The 19917-nt window shown below is 45.2% G+C and overlaps 1 protein-coding gene across 2 annotated transcripts in view; it reads right to left on the bottom strand.

The window, feature by feature from the left end:
- The window catches only part of Psd4 (pleckstrin and Sec7 domain containing 4), a 38048-nt gene extending 29083 nt beyond the window's left edge, over positions 1-8965 (bottom strand). The window contains exons 1-2 of one of the 2 annotated variants that reach the window (XM_038336658.1): positions 8772-8965; positions 4267-4354 (exon numbers count right to left, since the gene is read on the bottom strand). The gene's annotated coding sequence lies outside the window, so the exon portion shown is untranslated. Of the gene's footprint in view, positions 1-3420; positions 3433-4266; positions 4355-8771 lie in introns of those variants that run through there. The other variant, XM_038336662.1, reaches the window with a different exon arrangement.
- Between the last annotated feature and the right edge of the window lie 10952 nt (positions 8966-19917).

The following is a 19917-nucleotide window of genomic DNA, read 5'->3' as shown; positions in this document are numbered from 1 at the left end:
CACTACGGAGGCAGACACAGGGGATCCTGGGACCTCCCTGACAACCAGCCTAGTCTAATCAGGGAGCCTCGGGTCCCTGTGATAGACCCAGTCTCCCCAAACAAATGTCATGGTAAAGACATTTGGAGATTCAGCAGATAAGAATGGAGCCTTCTTAGACAGAACTCATTCTCCACGACAGAACGCAGCAACCTCGGAGAAGTAAGGCAGCTACAAATGGCTTCTTTGGAAAGTGTCTACTCCTGGAAGGGAACACAGAAAACACACTTCAGCCAGTCCCTTCTGCAGGCCGTTTTACGGCCCCCAAGACAGCAAGACCGTCCATACCTATGCAAACAATCTCACAAACTTTCTCCCTCTCTTAAATCTATCTTTTTTCCCGACAGAAACTTATGCTTTCTTCCTAGGGAAGTCTTTCCCTGCCCCTCTTTTTCTCTGCTAAGTTAGGTGTCTAGGCCTTTAATGTTATCATTTAAAAATCCAGCCACTCTTTGTTAATCTGTCTTTTGACCGGTTCATTTTTGGTCCCCAGTCACTAAGGAGGTAGAGGAAATACTTTTATTATCTCGTGCATAGGGTTAGGAGGAAGCTTCGGTTCCCAGATCACCTCTCTGTGGATACACAAATGCAGGGCTGTGTCTAAGTGGGTGTAATATACAAACTGAGCATTTTCAATAGTTAAGCATTTATGTGAATATGCATTAAGACAATGACAGCTGCTCTAGTGAGCCTGTAGTCTCACAGGTGGTATTATCAAGGTAAGATGCTAAAATATCTGCTTCATACACTCAAAGAGAACTATTAAATAAAAATTCTATAGAAGAAAAACTCTCCTGCCAAAAATCATGACAAGAACACAAAACCAAGCCAACACTACAGCTGAGTCTGAGCAGTTCTCACACTTTCCCTTTTGGAGACAAGGCAGAATGTCTTCTTCACATTCATTCATTCACAACGCTCATTCATTCTGACCAACTATTAATCATTGACTGGAAAACCAGGTGTGTAGAGTTAGCAGCAAAGCATGGAACTATAAAAAAAAAAAAAAAAAAAGACCAGGTATGCTTTGATGGGGTGAAGGAGGAAGACAACCCAAGGCGTTTCCTGGGTGACCAGAAAGGTCACATCCTCCCCCACCCCAAGGAGTGCCATGCTTAACATTGCCCATAGCAGCAGAGCCCTGAGATGTCCGGAACTCTCTGTACAGCGAAGACAGACCCAAGCTGCTCCGACCATGTCACCCTCAGGGTTGGGACTTCCTTCAGGAGCCAGAATACTGGGCTTCTTAAAGCATCTGCTCTCCTTTTAGTCCAAACACGTTCTGCACCCTCCAAAGCCGTGGGAAAGGACAGTTTGTTAGACCTTGTCTCACTGCCCCCCACCCCCCGGCTCAAATTCCAGAATGGCAGAGAGTCCTTTAAAAATGCACCAGGTCTCCTCAGCTGGCCCAGCCTGTCCATCCACTTTGCACACAGCTGCCGTGGGGCTCTTTTTCTGGCCAAGCCTCTCTGGCCCTTCCCGCTGCTCCTCCAGGGTGATCTCACGCTCACATGTTTTCCTCCCAGCCTCTTGCTGAAGACTCATTGAGCCATGAGCCCAGAGTCCTACCCACAGATGGACTCTCCACAGGACTTCAGACTTAGCAGCCTGCTCCATGTGCCAAGAGCACCCTCTTCACCCTTGCCTGGGAGCCTGCTTGCCCCTGCCAGGTCCCGTCTAGCAAATAGCCTCAGAGAGGCTGGAGGTTGGATTTCCCTGTGAATAGCCTTGCCACCAGCCTGGGTCCTTTTCTCTTATGCCTGGAGGGTTCAGGTCTCTCCTGTCTGATTTGAGAGCTGCGGGGGGTGGGGGGGTGGGGGGGATGGGGGGGGCTCTTGACCTCAGCCCACCCTAAGTTCCAATCAATATGACATCATCCTTCCCTGGGAATCTTCACTGACTGGATGCCCTACATCCACAACAACCCCCCCCCCCAAACAAAACAAAACAATACCCTATGGTATGGGTCTTCCACTCTCCTCTTGGTCAGCTCTGTTTCTTTCCCCCATTCTCACACAACCTTCTCCACCCTTCAGGGCTTCCACCCCAGGGCTCCACTCACTCCTTCTAGACTAATCCACAACTAACTGACTGTTAGAGTATTCCTCAAGCTCCAGCTATATGGCCAACTAAATGTACGTCACTGGCAATCCAATTACAAAAATAAAAAATGTCTTTAGCAAGTAAAAAGATGATGGAGCCAGCAACATGGCTCAGTGGATTCAGAAGGTGCCAACCACCAAGGCTGAGGACCTTTGGCACAAAAATAAGATATTTTTAATGTACAGCACATTGTAATTTATGATTCATACATGTATAAGTCAATACCATATTTTTATAAGGTATGTCTAGGTCAAAGGATAAACCTAGCATAAACACATCAGCGTGGTTGCTACTCATAGGTCGGGGGAGGGGAGGTAGAAGACATGAGACATAAGACTCCTTATAATTCGGGTGGGAAAGCTGACCCTAGGGTCACAGGGGTGGGAAAGCCAGCCCTCCCTTCACTGGTTGCTGCACATGGGAACACAGGCCCTGCACCTCCCCTCGGCAAAACAGTAGAGCTGACCCTGGTGGTGTGAAAGTGGGTGTCCCGGATATGACAATCTGAGAGCCGGATAACTGGCTCGCTCCTTGCTGCAGGCTCCTTGAGCTAGCTGGGACAGTGCTGGAGAGCTCACCCTAGTGGTGGCAGTGAGGGAATGCTGGTAGGCTGACCAACCCAGCTAAGACCTAGGTCCACAATCAAGAGCTGTGAGTTAGCCCACCCCAGCATCCCTATGAACTGTTGGAGCATGAGAAAGGGCCGGACCTGCAGATCCGAAACAGCAGGATCTCCACAACACAGGACAACAACAGGATCTCCAAGAGGAGTTCCGGTGAGAGCCCATTATCAATAGGGCAGCAGGGGCCTTGAACCAGACCAATGACTCATAGCAATGAGCACTTACAAGAAAAGATGTATGGACTAAAGGGTACACTGTGTGACTCATGGGGTCACACTACAGTTTTACACTGAGAATTTTTTTCAACGTTCTTTTTATTGTTGTTTTGGATTATAGTTTTTCTTTAAAAATTTTTTTTTTTGGGGGGGTCATGTTGCAAAAGCAGAGGGCAGATGCTAGGGGATGGGGAAATGAGTGGGATTAGGATGCATAATGAGAAATCCACAAAGAATTTTTAAAAAGGCACAAAGAAAAGACTTCTTATAATTCAACAACAACAAAAACCCCAATATCCAATTTAAAGCTCAGGCCAAGCACTACAGTTTCTACCTGGAAGTGTCCTGAAATAAAGGCCCAGTCTAGCAGTTCCTTTGAGAGGTAGGAACTAGCGAGAGGTCTTAGGTCATTGGAGGTATCTCAGACAAAAACGCCAGACCCAGAACTTCCTTTCTCTGCTTCTCGGGCAGGAGGCAAGCCCCTTCGTCCACTTCCTGTCTCTGTCATTACCTGCTGTCTCACCACAGGCCCCAAACAGCAGGCCAGCTGCCTGTCACTAGAACCCGCAACACTGTGTGCCCCAATAAACCTTTCCTCTTCCCAAGCTGACAGTCTCTGGTGTGCTGCCATTGAACTAGGAAGGCAGCCAACACAGAAAGGGTATGAAGCATGCGCAGAGAGACAAACAGCTTAAAGCATGGAGAACCGATAAAATGATTCATCAGCAAGTAATACCTATTAAAACTACAAGGTGATGACATCTTGAAACTAACAAGACCAACAGGTTGATGCTACCCTGGGTTGGTGGAAGTGTTGGGAAATCATCACTTTCCTAAGTAAAAGGCACTCTCTGTCACTAGCGAGTGGCCTGGCAGCATCAGCAGTCTGGTGTGCACGTTCTTTTAAGGCACATTTATGAGTTCCTCCTACTGCTGAGACAGGTCTTCTAAGACAGATGAGGTGCAGGTAGACCCAACACATTATGGTCTATTCCAACAGACAAGGGAAAGTAACCTGTAAACCCAGGGGGTTACTATCTGTAAAAGGAAAACAGGAAAAGAAAGGAGCAGTGTGTGTCTGTGCACGCGCGCGTGCATGTGCATGCCTGTTTAAAAACAGAATGCGTGCCCTTTGAGCATGTAGCCATGCTTATGGTTCAGAGAAAATGTAGCCCACAACCTCCATGTTGTACTTAACCATCTTGATTTCCTTTGCTAGAAGAGTTTGTCTCCTGAGCTCGCCACCCTTGCTAATCAGTTGGACTCAGAGCACAAGGTTGACTCACCCAGAACTTCCCGGATCTCTCTCTTCTCCCTTTCAGACTGATGTAGATCGCCATGTGACCAGCCACAAGTTTCTTCAATCATCCCTTCCTGTGGATAAAAGTGAAGAATCTCTGCTAAGGGCTAGGAAGATAGCTCAGTTGTAGAGTGTTTGCCTGCCGAGCTCCAGCACCATATGATACTGGTCATGGTGGCACGTGCTTGCAATCCCGGCACTTAGAAAGTGGAAGTAGGAGGCTCGGGAGTTCAAGGCCTTCTTGAGGCTAGCCTGGGCTACATGGAACCATGTCTAGAGAGAGAGAGAGAGAGAGAGAGAGAGAGAGATATTTTAACATGGGTAAATGCACTCATAGTCCTGGTGGTCTTCTCTCTCTTTTTTAGCTTTCAGAGACAGGATCTCCCCATGTAACTCAGGCTTGCCTGTCTCCTGGGATTATTCCAATATAATAATAAAACAATAACAATAATTATTATTATTATAAAGCATGCATCACCATGTTGCCTCTATCCCCACCCCATATCCTTTATTGCCACCTCCTGTAGTCATGTTCCCAGGAGACTCTTTCCTCACTGCACTGCAGGTGGCACCGGCCTTCCCATCCTCCCTATCGCTCGATTATTTTGTGTGAAGATCCAAGAAGTCCATTGCCACCTCAGTTACTGTGATCTGAAGGTGCTCCCTACCTTTCATGAGTCGAGAACTTAATTCTCAGTCATACACAAATTCGAGAGGTGGAACCTTCAGTAGGGATTGGGTCACAAGGCTCTTGCGCTCATGAAGAAATGAATAAATTCATGAGAACCACAAGAACAACTTCATTATAAAGGCCACTCGGACCAGCTTCCTCCATCTGGTTCTGTACGCTCTCTTCCTGCTAGGGCGCAATAAGAAGGCCCTGTCAGATATCAGCAACACCGCCATGGATTTCTCTGGTTCCAGAACCAGGTTCTGAATGAAACAGCAATTTTTAACCAAAAATAAATAACCTCACCTCAGCTTTTTTTGTTTCAGATGAGAGAAGAGGAAGTGCTGGGAATAGGGAGGCGTCCAGAGGAAGCTTGGGAATACAGGGACAGCTGAGGGGCTCCAGCATCCACACGAAATGGAAACGGAACTTTGTGTGGGGGGGTGACGTTGGGCCTCACACTGGGTAGGACTGAACAGATCCTGACTAGCTGGACCTGTGCCCGTGTCTACTCCATCCTTCCACAGCCCGGGACCAGTGCTTATAGGAATGATCACAGATGCTACAGCTTTAAGAAGGGCTCTTTTCTAAGTGCCAGCTGCACACTTTGTATAAAGCCTGGAGTGACAGGCAGAACTCATTGAAAGAGCTGAGCAGTGTGGGCCTGAGACTGGATCTCTGTCAGGTGAAAACAGAGGCTTGGAAACTCCACCCCCTCCCACCCACCTCCCACTCATGGCAAAGTCTGACGGGTACTTGCCAAGCAACCCCGGCAACTTTCTTTCTCTTCTGGGCCCCAGCTTTCTCATGGGATAGCAACAGTGTATACTCCAAAGCCCTGATGTGAGGATTAACTATGCTAGTACTTGTGGGGATATTTTGTTTGTGATTTAACAAATAAAGTTTGCCTGAAGATCAGAGTGCAGAGTCAAGCCACTAGCTGGCCATAGAGGCCAGGCAGTGGTGGCACACACCTTTAATCCCAGCACTTGGGAGGCAGAGGCAGATGACCTCTGAGTTGAAGGCCACCCTATGCTACACAAGCTGGTTTCAGTCTAAACAAGAAACAGAACCAGGCGGTGATAGCTCACACCTTTGAACCCAGTACTAGCCAGGTAGAGACAGGGAAGTGATATGATTGGACAGAGAGGCATATAAGGTGGGAGGAGACAGGAGCTCAGCCCATTCAGTCTGAGGATTTGTGGAGACAGGATCCCGCCCACTTTGGTCTGAGGATTTGGTAGAGGTAAATGGTCTCTCTAGCGGCTGGCTCATTTAGTCCTCTGATCTTTCAGTATTTTCCCCGCTATCTGACTCTGGGTTTTTATTATTAAGACCAATTAGAAAAAGACCAATTAGAAAAAGAGCTACAATTACCACACATAAGGGGCCTGGTTTATAGCACATGCTTACTAATGCAGTCATTCTGTTGTCCAGCTAGGTGGTTTGTTTTGTTTGTTTATTTTTTGTCAAATCCTGCTAATTGGATCATCTAATTCGTTTCAGGATTAAAAAAAAAGATTATTAGGAATTTCCCAGAAGGCAATAATTTTTCTGCCATTCTCAAATCCCACGGTTCCCACTCTAAGTCCCTTTGGGTGGACTGGCAACATGTCGCCGGGTACTGCGCATGAGCAAATCCCTCTCTCGTCAGATGGACTAGCTCTCGGCCCCTGCGGACTCTCCAATCGTTAGTTTCATTTTGAGAGTCATCAATGGAACACACTTCTGAGTACGTCTATGAGGGTGATTCTAGAAAAGTTTAACCGAAGGCCCCACCATTCCTGAGTGCTGGCTAGCATTCCTTGCTCCTTGCTTGCTGGCTGCAGACAACGTTCCCAGCTGCCTCAGACACCTGCTGCCATTCCTGCCTTTCTCACCGTAACGAACTGGACAGCAAACAGGAGCCAAACGACCTTTCCCTTACCTTGTTTTTGTTAGGTATTTTGTGACAGCGGTGGGTTGGGGGGGGGGGACGACGACAAAAGTACAATTCCTCACCCTGCTTGGTGTAGACTGCCAGGCTTGGCCTGGAGTGAAAGCCAGAGTTTGTAAACCCTCCGAGAGGCAGCTGGAGGGGGCTGCCTGCTTCTCTAAATGGCTCTGGTTCCCAGCTGCCTCTGCTCACCTGTCTGAGCTCCCCTGGCCTCCTTCCTACTATTCCCACGTGTTCGGTGAGCTCACACCTTGCTCACATATCTATGCCTTTCTGTTCACTGAGTGGGAATCGTCTTCCCCTGGGCAGTCACATGGCTATGTCCTATCTTCATTCAGGTCCCTGCCCAAGTTGTGTTGAGGAGCTCCTGTAACCTTGGAGTCAGAAGAGGACCAAGAGTTCAAGGCTAGCCTGTGGAATGTTAGTATTTAGCAAGACTCTCATAAATAAACAAATTACTTATTATCCTTTTCCTTCTCTCAGAAAATAACATCCATAAGGAAAGTTCATTAATACGTTTTTAAACCTGGAAGATATAGACTGTTGGGTAAATATTTGTTAAATGAATGAAGGAATAAGACAGCAGGCCATGTCTCCTCGGAGGGTGTAGCTCTATCTTATATTCAAACATCCTAACAAGAAATGCTGTTGGGACTTCAGGGAAGACTCCTCCCCACCTCATGCTCTGCGAGGTCTTAGCAGCAGCCTGTAATTCCCCATCGCTGTTCTGCGCAGCAGACTTGTGGGCCTTGGGGATGGTACCACTTCCCCACCTCAGGCAGGACGTCTGCTGCGGTGCTTTCTAGTCACGGGGCAGGATGGCTCCTCTCGTTTTCCTGTCACCTTTCCTCACACTGTTTAGTTTGTGTTTGTCTCATAGCATTGATCGCGCTGAGATATCATCGGTTTCCTTTCTCCTCCCCCCCCCCCCCCCCCCGCCCCCGACTGTATCTAAAGGAGAGCAATGTGTTCATGGTGTCTGCCGGGCATCAGTTACTGCTCTGCAAGTATCTGTTGAATAAATGAATGAAGGAATGGCAAATGGCTCTTTTCGTTACCCTCCACAAACAGAAGACATGTCTGGGAGAAAATGAACCACAGCGCAATCAGGCTGTCTAAACTTGACCTTAAGGTCTTGCTCACGTAGAGGAACCATAGACATCCAATTAGATGCTAATTACATCCAATCAGCTCTGGACTTTGGGAAGGGGCTGGGCTAATGAGGTTTAAAGGCGCGTGAGACTGGAGGTGTTCTGCACTTGACTCTGATGCTGGCCTCCTGACCTAGACAAATAGGTCATGGACAAAGGGGTCTGATGGATGCATTTACCAGGGCAACAAATGTCATCCTGTATCCTAGGAAAACTCAGCCTAATTCACATCCCTGGTTCCGTCATCAGCCCACTGAAAGGACAACTGGGGCTGAACACTAGGACCACAGAGGAAGGCGACTTATCAGCTGAATGGGTGTTTCTCTTCCCAAGACCAAGTTCTTTCTGGACCAGAAAGAGCTCAGGAGTGGGGCCTGTGCCAACCATGTGGGAAAGAGCTGCCCTGTACTTCACGATGCCAGTGCATTGCAGGTGGGCAGTCCTTAAGCTCCCACCAAACATGTATTATCAGGGAGGAGCACCCCGATGTCACAGGCACCAGAGAACATTAGGGAGATTTGAAGCAAAGCCCCGCTCCCTCCTTTGCCATCGCCTTAGCGAGAGGACCCCATATTAGGATTGATACTCTGTGGGGGCATAGTCAAACCCTCTCTTCAGTTAGGTCTTATTCGCGGGATCCCTGTCAGCTCTCAAGGCTCCTGCAGCTTCTCCCCAGCTCAGCCCCCCTTGTCTTTGACGTCCTGCCCCCAGGGCAGCTCTCCTCAGGCGCTCACCTGCTGGTCTTGACCGGTGCACCGAGAAGACACAGCGGAGACAGGGAAGCCACCGTCAGGAATGGGGCGACAGATTGAATTCTTGCCACTGCAGTAGAGCCCTTCACACGTGTCTTTACCAACGTCCTGCCGGGCTCTGGAGCAGCCCGGGCGCCCCCTTGGCTCCGCGCCCAGGCGCCTGCCGGGGCGGCGAGGGCTACGGGGCGGCGCGGTGTGGGACCGGGTTTCCGGGAGGGCGGCGATCGGCGGGCCGGGCCGGGGCGGGCCGGGCTGGAGTGAAGCCGTCCGACTGGTCTGACTGCGGCTCAGGGCTGGGCGGCGGGGTTGGGCCGGGTGCAATGAGCGCGCAGAGAGCGGCGCTCCTCGGGCCCCATCTGGTTGATTTTGTCAAGCACATAAACCGGAAACTGGCCAGACCCACGTAACCTGCTTGCCTGCAGCGGGACAATAATTGAGCATCCCCACAAATCCATTATTTCTTACTTATTTAGTAGACAGACACAGGCGAAGAATGCATTATTGGAGCTCAGAATTTCGTCTGCCTGCAACTGTTGACCCACCGTGAACTTTCATAACTGGTTTGGATTGGCCGCACGCTGGCAACCAGTTGCGACTCGAGACGCAAAGATATTTTCCCAAACTTACCCTCAGACATAGACTGGCACTTGGCAAGAAACTGTAATTTTAATAAGCTTCTCTCTGGCGCCATCCAGCTCGTATTCTCTTCACTATGTAAGGCATGCAGAGGAATTTTGAATGAAGTGATGCCACGTCTTCTGTGTATCCAGTGATAGTTTAGCTGCCCTGGAAATGTAGAACTCGGAAAAGCCATTTGCCTAAAACACAGCCGACAACCTGCGCTATAAGAAAGAGCCACAGCTAACATGTGTGGAGTTCCGGGTCATACATTGCATGTCTTAACACATCTAATCCTTGCATCTTTCAAGGTAGGAAGCAGGAAAAATAATTCCACAAGGACACACACAGACACACACACAGACACACACACACACACATACACACACAGACCTAGAGACCTAAAGGTCATGCTTCTGACAGTTGCTTTTGAGACAAGCCTGACGCTAAGTTACAGATTCTGAACGACCCTGAACTGTCTCATGTATCTCATATGAGCAAGTCAGACACTTAGTGGGCATATGGGGATGGGAGGAACCAAGCAGATCAAAAACTTTAGCCTGCCTGGTAGATAGGCACCAGTTGTCATAACAGACGTGACGTAGTTGACATGCAGAGTGTGTGTATAGGGTGGTGGTGGTTGGGACAGGACCCCTCTGAGAGAGGAATGTTCTCACAAAGGAAGGAGCCACCTGTGCGGGAGGCCCCGCATATGTCCACAATCTCCTTTCAAATCTCTGCACTTCCTGAGTGAATGCACATGGGCTGGCATGCAAACATCAAAGAAAATGATCATAAACCTTGGGATGTAGTTTAAGTCCTGATAGTTCAGACAGCCAGGCAAAAACCACTTAGAGCTTCCCACTGAAACTTCAGGATAGTCACACCTAGAGGAAAAGACCACACCCCCAAGAGTAAGGGGTATACCCTAGAATTGGGGACAGAATGGAAAGAAATCATCCAAGTAATACACAAAACCCATTTGCACAAGGCCAGGTGGATAATGACAGAATTCAGAGCAGCAACAAGTCATCCACAATGTTCCCTGCATCACATTCAAAGAAACAGATGCACATGGATTGTAGTCAAGAAGAAATAGCCAACATGCCAGAATCCAGTTCCAGATGACGGCAGGGTCTGAAGTGGGATGAAGGGTCAAGAGCAGCGATGGGGAAAAAGACATGGGACACCTCTGAGTGTCGTTTGACGGGAGATGGACAGAGAGGAAGTGCCTCTCGGGATGGCTTCCTACTCCTACAATGTGCATCTCTCACAGGCTTTATTGACACACAAATTCATTGTCTCCAAAGGATGCTCAATAGTGCCACAAAGACATGTGCTCAACTATGTCCATAGCAGCTTTGTCTGTCACAGCCAGAGCCTGGAAATGACCTAAATGCCCCTCGACAGAAGAATGGATAAGGAAAATGTGGTATATTTACACAATAGAGTACTACAAAGCAGAAAAAAATAACAACAGCTTGAATTTTGCAGGAAAATGGATGGAGCTTTTTCTAAAGTCTCCCTTGATGACATAAGCATATCAAAGTAAAAGAAACAACACAAGCAAACAGCAAATTTCATGAGAACCAAAACCTAACATTATGATAAAATCAATTATTTTAACTCAATATCTTTTTCCTTAAAGTTGGTGTCGTAGAGCCTTGAGGTTACAGAAATAACAGACAGGATGTCTCTGTTTAAGTTTGATCAAGTTGATAGATCAGAAGTTATTTCCTACTGCTCATTATATCAAACTTCTCTGTATTAATCTATTGATCTACTATAATCAATACTGATTTTTGTATGGAAATCTAATTCCTCAGTCCCTTGTTTAAATTCTTGATGTCTGAAATACCATGTTCTACACTTAATTCTTCCTATGCTCAGAGAAGTCTTGATCTGCAAGTCTGCTTAGGAAGCCAGGGAGTTCACTGAGAAAACATGTTTCTCTTTGTGTCTCTGTCATAAACTCCTGTTTCAATACAGTCTCTATCTTTATTACAATCCTGCAAAGGGCAGAAGAGCATCAAGGTTCCTAGAACTGCTTACTTTGTCTCCAGGAGGGTGCCAAGGCTTGTCATTCATTTTATAATCAGTATCTTTTCCTGTCCATACAAGTTTCATGTTTCTGAGGCAAAACATGAAAGCCTAGTGGTTCACTTATAGTTGTAAATAGTAGGTTCTATAGAAGAATCGATTTCTTGCATAGCTAATTCTGCCAGGGAACCACAATAAGTTCTATTTTTACTAAGATCAGCTTCTATAAGAATTGCGACATTATCCAAGCTCTAGCCTCCAGTGAGGGGCCCTTAACAGCAAGGGATTCAACCATTAAACATGTCATAGCAACAGGCAAGAACTGGGCAGCAGATTCCACCAAGGGCAGTGAGGGGTCTGTAGGAGTCGTCCGAGCACTGTGAGCTTGGTCAAGCTGCGCCTTCAAGACGCTTGGCATCGCCACCAATAGTTAGTTGAAACAAAGCCACAGACAGCCAAGCTGTCGAATTTAAGGATTAAGGAAGTAAAAATCAAAACGATGATTCATGCCATAAGGAACTTTGAAGGGGGAAGGATATAATGGGCAAAGAGATTAGGAATGCCAATAAAACAGCTGCTCGGCAAAGTTCCGCATGGAATATATGTACATGTGCTTCCATGAGGACAGTCCTTAATCTAAGTTGTTGTCACCCAAAGGTGATTGGACAGGCTCTAACTAAGATGAAGACCTCCTACCACTGGGATTTCTCTCCTACAACACATTCCACTGCTTCCTAGTAACACATGACCCTCAGCACACACTCCGTATTAGTCATCTTTCATGCTATGGCGGAGTTCCTGAGACAGACCACTTATAAAGAGAAATTACAAAAGATTGGACTCATGGTTGCTAAGGTCCGTGGTCACTTGGACCTGCCTTGTTTGGTCCTGTGGCAGGAAGTACATCATGATGGAGAATGGCCAGCAGAGAAGGCTGTTCACACCATGGTGACCAGGAAACACAAGAGAGAAAGAAAGAGGAAAGTATCCTCCACAAGGGCATAATTCCTGGTGGCCTAACTTCCTTCTCCCTATTGTCCCACCTCCTAAAGGGTTCGCTTCTTCTCATGGCACTAAAGGCTGGGGGCCAAGCCTGTAACACATGCACCTTTAGGGGCATTTAAGACCTAAGCAAGAATATACATTGCTGTAGACACTGGGGCTTGGGAGCCTTTTCAGCAATATGGCTCTGCTGTTGCTGTGATGAATGATCTCCTATGACATTGTGACAGGTTAACTGGCTAGCTTTTAAAAAGAATATAGACTGAAACCATTTCATAGCTGCTAACCTAACACAGATAAATAGAAACACCCAACAGGCACCCAGAGGGAAAAGTAATACAGATTGCATACAGGGCTGAGGTTACTTCTCATTAGAAGGCATGACTCCAGGGGACAATGAAATGGCATCTTTAAGGGGCTAAAAGCCATCTGGGTCTGGAGACAGTCCAGTGATTAAGAGCATACATGGCTCTTGCAGATGACCCCAGTTTAGTTTTCAACATCAATGCTGGGTGGTAACTCTGGCTCCACGGAATCTGATACCTATACTTTTTGGCCTCCTTAGACACACATCTGCACACATGTGACACATACATGCAGACACACATATGCACATAGATAAAAAATAAATGTTAAATAATAATATGTCATCTTGTTCTATATCCATTAAATAAGAAGCAAGAAGTTGGGCGGTGGTGGCGTATGCCTTTAATTCCAAAACCTGGGAGGCAGAGGCAGGTGGATCCTTAAGTTAGAGGCCAGCGTGGTCTACAGTATGAGTTCCAAGACAGTCAAAGCTACTTAGAGAAACCCTGCCTCGAAAAAAACCCCAAAAAACAAGAAAACAAAATCTGAAAAAGGTAAATAAATAATTCAAATAAATTATATTGTAATTTATTAAATTAATTTACATATTTATAATTTATTATATTAAACAAAAAGTGTAACAAGTTTTGTTAGTATCAATAATTATTAATAGTAAAATGAATAAACTATTCAAAATGAGGGGGACAATATGAATGTAAATTAGAACACTAGAAAAATAAATCTATGATTTTTTCTTGTTTCCATTACATTATCTAAAAATTTATTCACTAAAAATTATAACATATTATGATGAGGTTTATTAACTTATATAGAAGCAGAATGTACAAAATCACCAAACACAGGAGGGGAATACAAATGGAGCAATATTGTCACAGGATTCTTATGTTACGTATACAATTTTTTAAAAAATATTTATTTATTTATTATGTATACAATATTCTGTCTGTGTGAATGCCTGCTGGCCAGAAGAGGGCACCAGACCCCATTACAGATGGTTGTGAGCCACCATGTGGTTGCTGGGAATTGAACTCAGGACCTTTGGAAGAGCAGGCAATGCTCTTAACCTCTGAGCCATCTCTCCAGCCCCTTACGTGTACAATTTAAATTCAGAACAAAACCAGTAGAATATACAAAAGCAATCACCATTAGACAAACAGACGACGAATCAATAATGACACCAAGGACCTCGGTTAAAATGCAAAGCTATCAGAAGGGCTAAATAAAACAAGACCTACTTGTACTGTAGTCACAAGGGACACACTCTCAACAAACATGCACGCTTGTTGAAATGAAAAGAATGGGGGAAGTATATTACGCGATGCCCAGTTTAAGATAAAGCAAAATTTAATGCAGAGATAACACCGTAAATAAAAGGGCCAATTTTCAAGGGGCAAAAGCGTCAAGTTACTAAGAAGACGTAAGATTCCCAATATATGCGAACCCACTAAGGGAACTGCCAAATCCACCAAGTAAAAATGCACAGAATGGAGAGAAGTGAAAGAAAGCCCAGGCAGTATTTCTGTGGAATCCCAAGCCCCTTTCTGAGAGCTCGTGAACGGGTGCACAGAAGACCAGTGGGGATCTGGAAGGCCTACACTGCTCTGTCACCGGCCGACCAAACTGACTTTGTGAAATGTTACGCCAGCATCATGGCACACATTCTTTGAAGGCATGCAGGGAACATCCAACAACATGGTCTTGGATGCTCTTGCTCGTATTACATTATCTGGAGGTTGATTCACTCTCTGTGCTATGGGTTGCTCCATTTACACCCCCCCCTTTGTGCTTAGTGATTTTTATGCATTCTGCTTCTATATAGCTCAATATATATATATATCTCATCATAATTTGTTATTTTTAGTGAATAAACTTTTAGATAATGTAATAGAAACAAGATAAAGGACTACCAGAGATTCAAAATTCCCATGATATATATATATATATATATGTACGTATATATATATATATATATATCCGTGTTTTCTAATAAAAAGGACACTAAGACAGCGGTGTCTTGTCTAGGGACCACACAGTACAAACTGAGCAAAACACTTCTAAGCAAAGTATGGGTCAAAGAACAAACCATAGGAAACACAAAGAAATATTTCAAACTGAAATGACAGGAAAACAGACCAAAAAGACAGCATTGTGATGTCCAAATATAGATCCACAAACCTTTCAACCAAAGTAACCAGTGAATCTGTAGGGAAAGGAAAGCCTTTTCAATAGATGGTTCTGGTACAAACAGGACTTATGTCTAACGTCTAAGTTTTATAACTCAATGTAAAAAAGAACAATCTAGTTTTAGAAATAGGCCAAAGCCCAGGGTTGGTGTCAAAGGCCTGAGATCCCAGCTGCTTAAAAGGTTGAGTAACTCAGTGTGGCTCTGTCTGGAAATAAACTAGGCTGGGGATGTAGCCGAGTGGTACAGTCTTTGCTTAGCATGCAAGAAGCCCTGAGTCTAGTCTCCAGCACTGAAAAAAAAATTGGCAGAAAACCTGAATAGATTATCTGTGAATAATATGGACAAATGGCTAATAAACACACAAAAAGATGCCCAACTTCATTAGCTATCAGGGAAATGAGGAACAAAGCCACCATGACGTATTCATATACTGACTATAATTTTAAGCTGGCAGATAGATAATAAGCAGGGTCAGGGATGTAGCTCAATGCTAGAGTACTTCAGAAAAACCTCAAAAAAACCGATAATAATTAATGTTAGCAGTGTTATAGGAAAGTCAAATGTTCACCCATTGCCCGTGGGATTGTAAAACGCAGCAGCCATATGGGAGAGCAGTTTGGCCACACCTAAGAACACTAAACACAGATTATTCATATACTTCAGTGATTGTAACCAGATACATACTAAGGGCAATGAAGATATTTGCCATAGCAATATCTTTGCTTGACTGTTTGGAGCAATATAACACATAATAGCTAAAAGATAGCCACAAAATATAGTGTGTATCTATAGAAAATATAGTGTATCTATAGTAACAAAATGCTGTATGTCTATGTTAAGAACTACTGTTCAGACAAAAATAGAATACTGATTATTGCATTCTGCAATAGGAATGAACCTTGAAAACATGCCAAATGATGTACTCAACTATGAAAGACTATGTATTACATAATAATTTTTTTTGTCAAATTTTTAAAATGCAGAGCTCGAACATGGATGTGAAAATGTCTGGGCCTAGAAGGGAGGATGGAGACTGCTTCCACTGAGCACAAAATTCTTCCCTGAGTGACAATTTCATTGTAATTTTTATGTGTTTTATAATTTACGTGTGTTTGGCTGCACGTAAATCTGTGTATCACATTCATGCCAGGTGTCCTCAGAGGTCAGAAATGAGCACTGAATTCCCTGGGATTAGAGGTTACAGACAGGTGTGAGTCATCATGTGAATGCTGGGAATTGAACCTTGACCCTCTGGAAGAGCAGTCAGTGCTCTTAACCACTGAGCCAACTCTCCAGTACCTATGGTGAGAAAATTTTTGTAAAATCAGTTACAACAATTCATACTCAGCTCATTTCAATACTAAAACTATTGAAATGTACAGCAAATGGAAGAATCAAATATTATGCTTTAATACATCCGTGATTTTAATAAAAGAACAGTGCATGACTCTTCCCCCACATGCCTTACAGGAAAACTCTTTCTGAAATGACTCACAGGCATAAACATAAAACCCAAAGCTCTACCATTTAGATAAAACAACAGGACAGAATATTCGAAAGCTTTTGGAAGGCAGTATTTCTTAGAGGAAAAAATAATTGTAAGTAGGGCATCATGGTTTTAAATGACACTCATCAAAATGCCCTCTACGGAACATGAGAAAGCAATCCTCAGATTGGGAAACGTATTTATAAAAATATCAAGAAGTCAGCAACAGTGGAGTCTGCCCACATCCCAACACGGGAAACGGAAAAGAAGGGCACAGAAGGAAAGAAATTCAGTCCAGCCTGCATGACAAACGGGGGCGGTGCTGCCGAAAGAACAGACAGAACAGAAAGGACGGAGTATGGATACGCAAGTTAGCGTGTCTAGAGTACACAAGTCTATAGATCAATAAGGAAAAGTCTACTGGGGGGGGGGGGGGGGAGGCGATGACTGGCTGGGTAAAGTGTGTTTGTGCTAGCACCAAGACCTGAGTTTAGACCCCAACGCCACTTAAAAGCTGAGCATGATGGTGCTGGCCTGTAACCCAGGGCTGGAAGAACACAGACAGGCCGGTCCCCAAGACTAGAAAGCCATCCTAGTCTAGCTGACATATCAAGCTTTCCGTTCAATGTGAGACTCTTTCCCAAAAATTAAAGAAAAGAGCAATGGCTGAAGATGTTCAAAGTCAGTCTCTGGCCTACAGACACACACACACACACACACACACACACACACACACGAGCACAGTCACACACAGACAACATGAATGCACCACACAGAAAACTTGTAATCATAACAAGGATAATAGCAATAATAATAAAGTACTCAGTTTAAAAGCACAAACGACAACAAAACCACAGAAGAACATTCGTGGTAGTACACGCATGTGATCTCAAAGACACGAGGATCTCAAGGTGGAGCCCAGTAGTGAGACTCTCTCTCTCTCTCTCTCTCTCTCTCTCTCTCTCTCTCTCTCTCAAAGGCTGAATTAAAAAATGTCAATGCCAAGATTGAAATAGCCACCACAATAATTAGTGGCTAAGAGGAATACAGTGAAATATTTAATATATAAATAAATAATATAGTTCAGATTAACAGCGAGACACTACTTCATGTTAAATAGAATTGCTTAGCAAAAAAAGCTGTTTCTGCATTTTCTAAATCTGGTCTAAAGATTTCTCTATGTGCGGCAAACCACAGGCTAATGTGAATGCAAATGGACCCACTGTAACGGTGTCAACCAATCAAAGCAGGAGGGGTCATTTAGCTGTTCAAAAAAGAAAAAGAAAAAGAAAAAAAAAACCAACAAATACCAGAGGGAACCACTCTGTGGTCTGTGAGCATCACTTCCGTTTTCTGTATGCCATTTCCTTTTGGCGGGTCATAAATAGAACCCACTGATGTGGATGGGGCTTTCGAATCGTTTTAGGATGCTGGGATTACAGCTGCGAACCACACCCGTCCAGAACAGTAATTTCAAACTCTGTTTTTCTGGAACACACAGTCCTCTGTTTGCAGGGCCAAAGATGCCCTGAGGTCCCTTTGATCCTTTGAGCGGGAGGGGGAGAGGTGCCCGCTTCCTCTCAGAAGATAACAACAGCAGGAGGAACACTGGAGACTGGGAGTTAGCTAACCAGGAGGAATGGTCCCCAGGACACTGTCCTGGCAGGTGGGGAGGTGTTGGGGTTGCGACTTTTACCACTACTTTAAACTGGCTTAGCTTGATTGGTGAATAAGAATAAACATAGAATTGGAAAGAAAAGAAAAAAACAGATTTTCCCCGCTGAGTCGGAAAATCCAGATTTAACCAGAACTAATTGGAGGCCTCGACATAGGAGTCTTTTTTGAAAGGCTGCCCTCTGGTGGAAATTTGTTGAACTTCTCTTCTTGCCCCCTTGTGCTGGAGGCCGAAAGTCCGCGGTTCCTTTATTCAACTTCCTTAAGCTAAGAACCTCAATTCTATTTTACCATCTTTCCATACTTTTCTGAGATAACTGGGTTTGATAGGAAACATTTTTCACGTTTGCTTCTGTGGCTTAAAAATTGTATACACATTTGGTCTTCCCAAGATTTGCAAAAATCGACACCAATTTAACATTGCTTTACGCTAATGCCATCAAAAGCTAAGCTGCACACTTGCAAGTCTCACAGCTCGCCAGGGGAGTGGGTGCGGGGATGGGGGTGGGAATGGGGGTGGGAGGGTGGGAGGGTCCACACGAGGTGGAAAAGGAAAGTCTTCGAAGGTGCTGACCTTATGGTTTATTCTTCTTACACATTGAAGCGTGGCAAAGCATTTGAAAGAGGTTTTCACATGACAATTAGCAAGGCAAAGCTTCAGGTATTAGCTACACTGACACTCCTTAGCAAGGGAACAAAGCAGCTGTGACTTTACAATGCATTCTATTGGCTGATAAACAGAGCTCAGGGCAGGGCCTAGGGGAAGGATCTGAGATAAGCGTAAGGATAGATTCTATTGGCGGAGGATGCAAAGTAGGTGGGGCCGCTTTCATAGGGATAAAATTCTATTCACTGAGCGGCCAAACCCAGGATTAGAGCCTAAACCATTCTCAGGATGCTGGGGTGGATTCAGGTTGGCCCTAATAGAATAGCAAAGGATCACTGGGTTGTCACTCCATCATCGGGGACCATTCATGTCCTTCTATGATTGACAACAGACCCGAGTGATTGACAGTCCCGATTTCTCCGACGTTTACTCTAAACTGTGCTCCCTAGCCAGCCATCATAAGCCAACCTTATGACTGAGAAAGCAGGAAATTCTCAAACCTCACTTTCTTTAAAGCAGTCTTCAACCCATGCAGGCTCCAACTCACCATCCTCCTGCCTCAGCTACTCAAATGATGATATTATAGGTGCATAACCCATGCTTTTAAAGAACCAGCAATGTCTTCATTTCTACCCGTCAGTGCTGGGGTGGAAGTCACACCCTCACACAGCCAAGCACTCTGTCTTTGGCGGTTGGTCTACACAGTGGAAATGTATGGCTGCCTTCATAAGGAGGTCATTTCCTTCAACGAGAGGGCATCTCCAGCCTGGTGTGAACAGACGATGCCAAGAAGGAACAGCTGGGGAACGTGACCTCGGAGTTCCTGGAGGGTGCCAGCCTTGGCGTACTGATGCTTTTGTTCCTAGACTAAGTGAATCAGAGTCTCTCTGTGGAGCCAGAAGCCAGGCATTGCACCCTTTGATAAGAAACTGTGCCATTCAACTTCGCAGCACAAATGAGGGAATAGAGGCACAGGAGCCAGGGTTGCTTGACCAAGGCCACCACCCCAAGTGGGGACACTGACTAGACTGTGAATGTTAGAAAGCCTCAAGCTTCCTTTTAGATTTTTGTTTATTTAATGATTCTGGCCTTGAGCTCACTAGCCTACTTCCAGAGGGCTGAGGTCACAGGGGTGCACCCCTCTACCTGACCTGGTTTTAGACTTCTGAATCAGGTTTTCCATGATGTT

This window comes from Arvicola amphibius, chromosome 7 (assembly GCF_903992535.2).
Source record: "Arvicola amphibius chromosome 7, mArvAmp1.2, whole genome shotgun sequence".
Taxonomy (NCBI): domain Eukaryota; kingdom Metazoa; phylum Chordata; class Mammalia; order Rodentia; family Cricetidae; genus Arvicola; species Arvicola amphibius.
This window is presented reverse-complemented; position numbering and strand designations above follow the sequence as displayed.